Here is an 8,597-nt window from a genome sequence, read left to right on the forward strand (position 1 = left end):
GGCCCAGCTCCCGCCTGCCAGTGGCCTCTTTAGGCCCAGCTCATTCCTCACAACGGCCTTCCCAGGCCCCGTTTTTCCCTTCCGGCAGCCTCTTGGCCTCTAATTTGTTTATCTTTTGTGTATAAATCCCAAAATATTGAATTTTGGAATATTTCCACCATTATGTAAATATTTTGGTAGGTGATTTATTTGGGGTGAGTTTCTGCACCAAGCCCGAATTTTTTATTTTATTTTCCTTATTATTTGGTGTTAAACAGGTTTAATGACGGTCATGGCAACTGTTTGGCACAATGAAAAATATCGCCCATGAGCAACGTGTTCTGTTCTGGGGAAGGGGGCAAAGGCAGGGTGAATCACTTTCTTAAAAAGTATAGCTCAAGTTGGGAGTGCAGAGGGAATGGGGAGAAAACCCTCCCGCTGCCTGTGTCGAAGTGCAGGAGCCCCCACCCGCATACTCACCTGAGTCCAGCCCCTCTGGGGAAAGAAGGGGTGCATGAACTCCCCCTAGTCCACAGGCACCTCCCTGTGGCCCAAGGCCCTCTTCACACTCCATCTTGTAGCCCCAACAGGAGCTATTTTCCGAAAAGTGAAAAGCTCTGAAGGTCCCACAATTCATGGTATGTACACCTCCCTCACCAGGGGCTGCAAAGTGGCCTGGAGCTCCATACTGAGTAGAAGTCTTTGGGCCAGAGTCAGCATCTGGCTGACGGTCCGGATATCCTGGTTGGAGTGACCCTGGTGCGCCCTGCCAGGGCCTGGTGCCGCTTGCTGAAGATCATGACCGCCACTCATGGGCCACCGATGTGGTCCTTGTCCCATTTGTTGGGGCTGCGTCCATCCTTCTCAGAAGATGAGTCCTGTTCCTTGCGCAGGGCACTGAGGGACTGGGCCTGACATCATCTGAGTGGTAGAGGCAACTGGGTGTCAGGAGACATGATGGAGAGGAAAGCATCATCATGGTCATTCTCTGTCTCACTGTCCAGCAGGGACTCCCCTGAGGGGCCCAGGGCTCCTCCTCCATGGTGGGAGGTGAGCTTTTAACAGGTTCCACCACCCCCAAAGTGTGTGGGGTTGCAGGCCCTGGGCTTTCAGGGCAGGTGGCTCCAGGGGGCCGCCCAGGGTCAACACTCCCTGTGCCACCTGGTGGATGCTCATGAGCAACAGCTGCCAACTTGGCAGGTTGTTTTCTCTGGTTGGAGGCCACTGAGTAACTGGCAGGTTGCTGGGCCTCGTGTGGCTGCAGGGAGGGGTCAGGAAGGGGATGGAGTACCAGGGGAACACGGCCACAGAGTGACCTTCCACATTCCTCCACACGAACATGCTGACGCCACGGGAGGCCTCACTGAATGCAGGCCTGGGGGCCGAGTACTTGGTCCGGGCAGGGAGTTCCTGGCAGGGGCTCACACCTCACCCCCTCCTCAGCCCAGGTGGCTTGGGCCCAGAGAAGTGGGGGTTGGAGAGGAGCAGAAGGCCAGGCCTCAAGTTTTGTTTTTTTTGTTTGTTATTTTGTTTTTGAAATGTAGTTTGACTCTTGTCACCCAGGCTGGAGTGCAGTGGCACGATCTCAGTGGCCTTCATACCTGGCTAATTTTTTGTATTTTTACTGGGGGTGGGGTTTTGCCATGTTGGCCAGGCTGGTCTTGACCTCCCGACCTCAGGTGATCCACCCACCTCAGCCTCCCAAAATGGGATTACGGGCATGAGCCACTGCTCCCAACTTCATTCATTTTTACTTGAAAAACTCCGTTAAGCATTTTTTTAAGGTAGACCTAATGGTCCTGAATGCCCTCAGCTTTGTTTGTCGAGGAAGCACGTTATTTCTTTTTTCTCTCTGAAGGACAGCTTTGTCAGACATAGTATTAGTTGCTGGCACTTTTTTTCTTTCAGCACTTTGAATCTATTATTCGATTCTGTCCTGACCTGCAAAGTTTCTTTAACTTTTGACTATTTGATTATATTGTGACTTGGTGAGTATCTATTTGGTTTGAACCTCTTTAGGAATCTTTAAGCTTCATGGATTTAGATGTCCAAATCTTTCCCATGATTTAGGCAGTCTTCAGCCATTCTTTAAATAAGCTTTCTTCTCCTTTCTCTACTTTCCTTCTCAAACTCCCATAACCTGACAATGGTTTGCCTAATGGTGTCTTGTTGGCTTTCTTTTCTCTGTCTTTTCTTCTTCTTCTTTTTTTTTTGAGACAGAGTCATGCTCTGTCACCCAGGCTGGAGTGCAATGTGTGGTCTAGGCTCACTAGGGTTAGGGTTAGGGTTTTAGGGTAAGGGCGAAGGGTTAGGGTTTTAGGGTAAGGGCGAAGGGTTAGGGTTTTAGGGTAAGGGCGAAGGGTTAGGGATTTAGGGTAAGGGCGAAGGGTTAGGGTTTTAGGGTCAGGGCCCAGGGTCAGGGATTTAGGGTCAGGGTGAAGGGTTAGGGTTTTAGGGTCAGGGCCCAGGGTTAGGGTTTTAGGGTCAGGGCCCAGGGTTAGGGTTTTAGGGTCAGGGCCCAGGGCCCAGGGTTAGGGTTTTAGGGTCAAGGCCCGGGGCCCAGGGTTAGAGTTTCAGTGTCAGGGACCGGGGCCCAGGGTTAGGGCTTCAGGGCCAGGGCCCGGGGCCCAGTGTTAGGGCTTCAGGGTCAGGACCCGGGGCCCAGGGTTAGGGCTTCAGGGCCAGGGCCCGGGGCCCAGGGTTAGGGCTTAAGGGCCAGGGCCCGGGGCCCAGGGTTAGGGCTTCAGGGCCAGGGCCCGGGGCCCAGGGTTAGGGCTTCAGGGCCAGGGCCCGGGGCCCAGGGTTAGGGCTTCAGGGCCAGGGCCCGGGGCCCAGGGTTAGGGCTTCAGGGCCAGGGCCCGGGGCCCAGGGTTAGGGCTTCAGGGTCAGGGCCTGGGGCCCAGGGTTAGGGCTTCAGGGTCCGGGCCCGGGGTCCAGGGTTAGGGTTTTAGGGTCAGGGCCCGGGGCCCAGTGTTAGGGTTTTAGGATCAGGGCCCGGGGCCCAGGGTTAGGGTGATTTCCAGGAAGTGACCTCACAACGATTCAAGCTACCACTTACTGTTGATTGTGATGAAATGCCAGCTGAGGCACATGCCTTGGGAGCTAAGTGGTTGCTGCCCTTGACTACTATGAAGACTCTTGTGGGAAGGGTCGCTTTCGATGCACTTGAGCAGGGGTCCCCAACCCCTGAGCCATGGAGCCGTAGGGAGCCACACAGCAGGAGGTGAGTGGTGTCGAGTGAGGGAGTGAGGGAAGCTTCGTCTGTATTTACAGCCACTCCCCTTTGCTCACATTCCCGCCTGAGCTCCACCTTCTCAGATGAGCAGCAGCATTAGATTCTCATAGGAGAACGCACCCTGTTGTGAACCGTGCATGTGAGGGATCTAGGTTGCGCTGTTCTTATGAGAATCTAATACCTATTGATCTGTCACTTTCTCCCATCACGCTCAGGTGGGACCATCCAGTTTCAGGAAAACAAGCTTAACACGCCCACTGATTCTACATTATGGTGAGTTCTATAATTATTTTCTTATATATTCCAGTGTAATAATGGAAATGAAGTGCCTAATAAACGTAAATGTGCTTAAATCTTTTGGCCCAGCTCCTACCTCCCGGCAGCCTCGCCAGGCCCAGAACTCTCTCCAGTCAGCCTCTACAGACCAAGCTCATGACTCACAATGGCCTATTTAGGCCCATACCCTACCTCACGGCAGTCTCCGCAGATGAGCCTACTGCCTCACAACAGCCTCCACAGGCACAGCTCCATCGTTACAATGGCCTCTTTAGACCCAGCTCCTGCCTCCCAGCCTTCTCTCCAGGCCCTGAACTTTCTCCGTAAGTTGAGGTAGCTGGGACTGTAGGTATACATGACGATACTTGGCTAATTTTTAAATTGTTTTGCAGACATGGGGTCTCACTTTGTTGGCCAGGCTGGTGTCAAACTAATGGCCTCAAGTGACCCTTCCACCCCTGCCTCCCATCCTCGAGGTATGTGCCACCACAAGGGGCACTTGTTCAATTTTCTAAAGAAAAAATTTCCAAAGTAAGGCTGTGGGATGATGGCAGGAAGATAAAAGAAAAACAGAAGAATAAGTTAAAATGACTTATTCACACATATTCTTTTGACAGCAAGAAGAACTTTTAGTATATACATTCCTTACAAACAAACAAACGGCAGATAAACAATGTTGTATAGGAACTTCAACACACACTGTACAATATTCCCACTTTGCTGACATAAGTTATGGAAATTTCGTGGTTTCCTTGAGTGTCGCTAGCAGTATTTTGCTTCTCTGATGATTTTTATCAACTTCCTCATCTGTTAACTTCTCTCCAAAGTATGTCATGTCACGACATACTGCCGCTGCACGAACACGGCCAGTGTCTTCCTATTAAACATGTAGAATGCTTTCCTAATTTCTCTTTTTACTCTCTGTCTTTGTGTTCTGCATTTTCCTTACTTTTATTGTCAGAAACTCCAGAAAGTCAATCGTACTAATTTATCACGATTTGCTTTATTAATTTATACTATGCTTACATGGAATTTTGCCCAACAGACCTCATTACAATTTGGGCCAGGGCCCAGGGTTAGGGTTGTTTTAGGGTCAGGGCCAGGGCCCGGGCCCAGGGTTAGGGTTGTTTTAGGGTCAGGGCCAGGGCCCAGGGCTAGGGGTGTTTTAGGGTCAGGGCCAGGGCCCAAAGTTAGGGTTGTTTTAGGGTCAGGGCCCAGGGTTAGGGTTTTAGGGTCAGGACCCAGGGTTAGGGTTTTAGGGTCATGGCCCAGGGTTAGGGTTTTAGGGTCAGGGCCCAGGGTTAGGGTGATTTCCAGGAAGTGACCTCACAGTGACTCAAGCTACCACTTACTGTTGATTGTAATGAAATGCCAGCTGAGGCACATGCCTTGGGGGCTAAGTGGTTGCTGCCCTTGACTACTATGAAGACTGGTGTGGGAAGGGTCGCTTTCGATGCACTTGAGCGGGGGTCCCCAACCCCTGAGCCATGGAGCCGTAAGGAGCCACACAGCAGGTGAGTGGTGTCGAGTGAGGGAGTGAGGGAAGCTTCGTCTGTATTTACAGCCACTCCCCTTTGCTCACATTCCCGCCTGAGCTCCACCTTCTCAGATGAGCAGCAGCATTAGATTCTCATAGGAGAACGCACCCTGTTGTGAACCGTGCATGTGAGGGATCTAGGTTGCGCTGTTCTTATGAGAATCTAATACCTATTGATCTGTCACTTTCTCCCATCACGCTCAGGTGGGACCATCCAGTTTCAGGAAAACAAGCTTAACACGCCCACTGATTCTACATTATGGTGAGTTCTATAATTATTTTATTATATATTCCAGTGTAATAATGGAAATGAAGTGCCTAATAAACGTAAATGTGCTTAAATCTTTTGGCCCAGCTCCTACCTCCCGGCAGCCTCGCCAGGCCCAGAACTCTCTCCAGTCAGCCTCTACAGACCAAGCTCATGACTCACAATGGCCTATTTAGGCCCATACCCTACCTCACGGCAGTCTCCGCAGATGAGCCTACTGCCTCACAACAGCCTCCACAGGCACAGCTCCATCGTTACAATGGCCTCTTTAGACCCAGCTCCTGCCTCCCAGCCTTCTCTCCAGGCCCTGAACTTTCTCCGTAAGTTGAGGTAGCTGGGACTGTAGGTATACATGACGATACTTGGCTAATTTTTAAATTGTTTTGCAGACATGGGGTCTCACTTTGTTGGCCAGGCTGGTGTCAAACTAATGGCCTCAAGTGACCCTTCCACCCCTGCCTCCCATCCTCGAGGTATGTGCCACCACAAGGGGCACTTGTTCAATTTTCTAAAGAAAAAATTTCCAAAGTAAGGCTGTGGGATGATGGCAGGAAGATAAAAGAAAAACAGAAGAATAAGTTAAAATGACTTATTCACACATATTCTTTTGACAGCAAGAAGAACTTTTAGTATATACATTCCTTACAAACAAACAAACGGCAGATAAACAATGTTGTATAGGAACTTCAACACACACTGTACAATATTCCCACTTTGCTGACATAAGTTATGGAAATTTCGTGGTTTCCTTGAGTGTCGCTAGCAGTATTTTGCTTCTCTGATGATTTTTATCAACTTCCTCATCTGTTAACTTCTCTCCAAAGTATGTCATGTCACGACATACTGCCGCTGCACGAACACGGCCAGTGTCTTCCTATTAAACATGTAGAATGCTTTCCTAATTTCTCTTTTTACTCTCTGTCTTTGTGTTCTGCATTTTCCTTACTTTTATTGTCAGAAACTCCAGAAAGTCAATCGTACTAATTTATCACGATTTACTTTATTAATTTATACTATGCTTATATGGAATTTTGCCCAACAGACCTCATTACAATTTGGGCCAGGGCCCAGGGTTAGGGTTGTTTTAGGGACAGGGCCAGGGCCCAGGGTTAGGGTTGTTTTAGGGTCAGGGCCAGGGCCCAGGGCTAGGGGTGTTTTAGGGTCAGGGCCAGGGCCCAAAGTTAGGGTTGTTTTAGGGTCAGGGCCCAGGGTTAGGGTTTTAGGCTCAGGGCCAGGGCCCAGGGTTAGGGATTTAGGCTCAGGGCCAGGGCCCAGGGTTAGGGTTTTAGGCTCAGGGCCAGGGCCCAGGGTTAGGGTTTTAGGGTCAGGGCCAGGGCCCAGGGTTAGGGTTTTAGGCTCAGGGCCAGGGCCCAGGGTTAGGGTTTTAGGATCAGTGCCAGGTCCCAGGGTTAGGGTTTTAGGGTCAGGTCCGGGGCCGAGGGTTAGGGTTTTAGGGTTAGGGCCACTGCCCACGGTTAGGGTTTTAGGGTCAGGGCCTGGGCCCAGGGTTAGGGTTTTAGGTTCAGGGCCAGGGCCCAGGGTTAGGGTTTTAGTGTCAGGGCCAGGGCCCAGGGTTAGGTTTTCAGGGTCAGGGCCCAGGCTTAGGGTTTTAGGGTCAGGGCCCAGGGTTAGGGTTTTAGGGTCAGGACCCAGGGTTAGGGTTTTAGGGTCATGGCCCATGGTTAGGGTTTTAGGGTCAGGGCCCAGGGTTGGGGTGATTTCCAGGAAGTGACCTCACAGTGACTCAAGCTACCACTTACTGTTGATTGTGATGAAGTGCCAGCTGAGGCACATGCCTTGGGGGCTAAGTGGTTGCTGCCCTTGACTACTATGAAGACTGGTGTGGGAAGGGTCGCTTTGGATGCACTAGAGCAGGGGTCCCCAACCCCTGAGCCATGGAGCCGTAAGGAGCCACACAGCAGGTGAGTGGTGTCGAGTGAGGGAGTGAGGGAAGCTTCGTCTGTATTTACAGCCACTCCCCTTTGCTCACATTCCCGCCTGAGCTCCACCTTCTCAGATGAGCAGCAGCATTAGATTCTCATAGGAGAACGCACCCTGTTGTGAACCGTGCATGTGAGGGATCTAGGTTGCGCTGTTCTTATGAGAATCTAATACCTATTGATCTGTCACTTTCTCCCATCACGCTCAGGTGGGACCATCCAGTTTCAGGAAAACAAGCTTAACACGCCCACTGATTCTACATTATGGTGTGTTCTATAATTATTTTATTATATATTCCAGTGTAATAATGGAAATGAAGTGCCTAATAAACGTAAATGTGCTTAAATCTTTTGGCCCAGCTCCTACCTCCCGGCAGCCTCGCCAGGCCCAGAACTCTCTCCAGTCAGCCTCTACAGACCAAGCTCATGACTCACAATGGCCTATTTAGGCCCATACCCTACCTCACGGCAGTCTCCGCAGATGAGCCTACTGCCTCACAACAGCCTCCACAGGCACAGCTCCATCGTTACAATGGCCTCTTTAGACCCAGCTCCTGCCTCCCAGCCTTCTCTCCAGGCCCTGAACTTTCTCCATAAGTTGAGGTAGCTGGGACTGTAGGTTTACATGACGATACTTGGCTAATTTTTAAATTGTTTTGCAGACATGGGGTCTCACTTTGTTGGCCAGGCTGCTGTCAAACTAATGGCCTCAAGTGACCCTTCCACCCCTGCCTCCCATCCTCGAGGTATGTGCCACCACAAGGGGCACTTGTTCAATTTTCTAAAGAAAAAATTTCCAAAGTAAGGCTGTGGGATGATGGCAGGAAGATAAAAGAAAAACAGAAGAATAAGTTAAAATGACTTATTCACACATATTCTTTTGACAGCAAGAAGAACTGTTAGTATATACATTCCTTACAAACAAACAAACGGCAGATAAACAATGTTGTATAGGAACTTCAACACACACTGTACAATATTCCCACTTTGCTGACATAAGTTATGGAAATTTCGTGGTTTCCTTGAGTGTCGCTAGCAGTATTTTGCTTCTCTGATGATTTTTATCAACTTCCTCATCTGTTAACTTCTCTCCAAAGTATGTCATGTCACGACATACTGCCGCTGCACGAACACGGCCAGTGTCTTCCTATTAAACATGTAGAATGCTTTCCTAATTTCTCTTTTTACTCTCTGTCTTTGTGTTCTGCATTTTCCTTACTTTTATTGTCAGAAACTCCAGAAAGTCAATCGTACTAATTTATCACGATTTGCTTTATTAATTTATACTATGCTTACATGGAATTTTGCCCAACAGACCTCATTACAATTTGGGCCAGGGCCCAGGGTTAGGGTTGTTTTAGG

General features: G+C 49.9%; 1 long non-coding RNA gene across 2 annotated transcripts; it reads left to right on the forward strand.

Moving 5' to 3' along the window:
- The first annotated feature begins 3,313 nt into the window (after nucleotides 1-3,313).
- Nucleotides 3,314-7,848, forward strand: LOC134758393 (uncharacterized). 2 transcript variants are annotated; one of them, XR_010133578.1, is made up of 6 exons: nucleotides 3,314-3,487; nucleotides 3,581-3,813; nucleotides 5,232-5,289; nucleotides 5,383-5,615; nucleotides 7,445-7,502; nucleotides 7,596-7,848. It is a non-coding gene; the product is annotated as an uncharacterized lncRNA (long non-coding RNA). The 2 variants fall into 2 exon arrangements; XR_010133579.1 differs by lacking the exons at nucleotides 7,445-7,502; nucleotides 7,596-7,848 and adding an exon at nucleotides 5,685-6,151 and having other exon boundaries at nucleotides 3,318-3,487.
- The last annotated feature ends 749 nt before the right edge of the window (nucleotides 7,849-8,597 follow it).

The sequence above is a fragment of the Gorilla gorilla genome, chromosome 3, assembly GCF_029281585.2.
Source record: "Gorilla gorilla gorilla isolate KB3781 chromosome 3, NHGRI_mGorGor1-v2.1_pri, whole genome shotgun sequence".
NCBI lineage: Eukaryota > Metazoa > Chordata > Mammalia > Primates > Hominidae > Gorilla > Gorilla gorilla.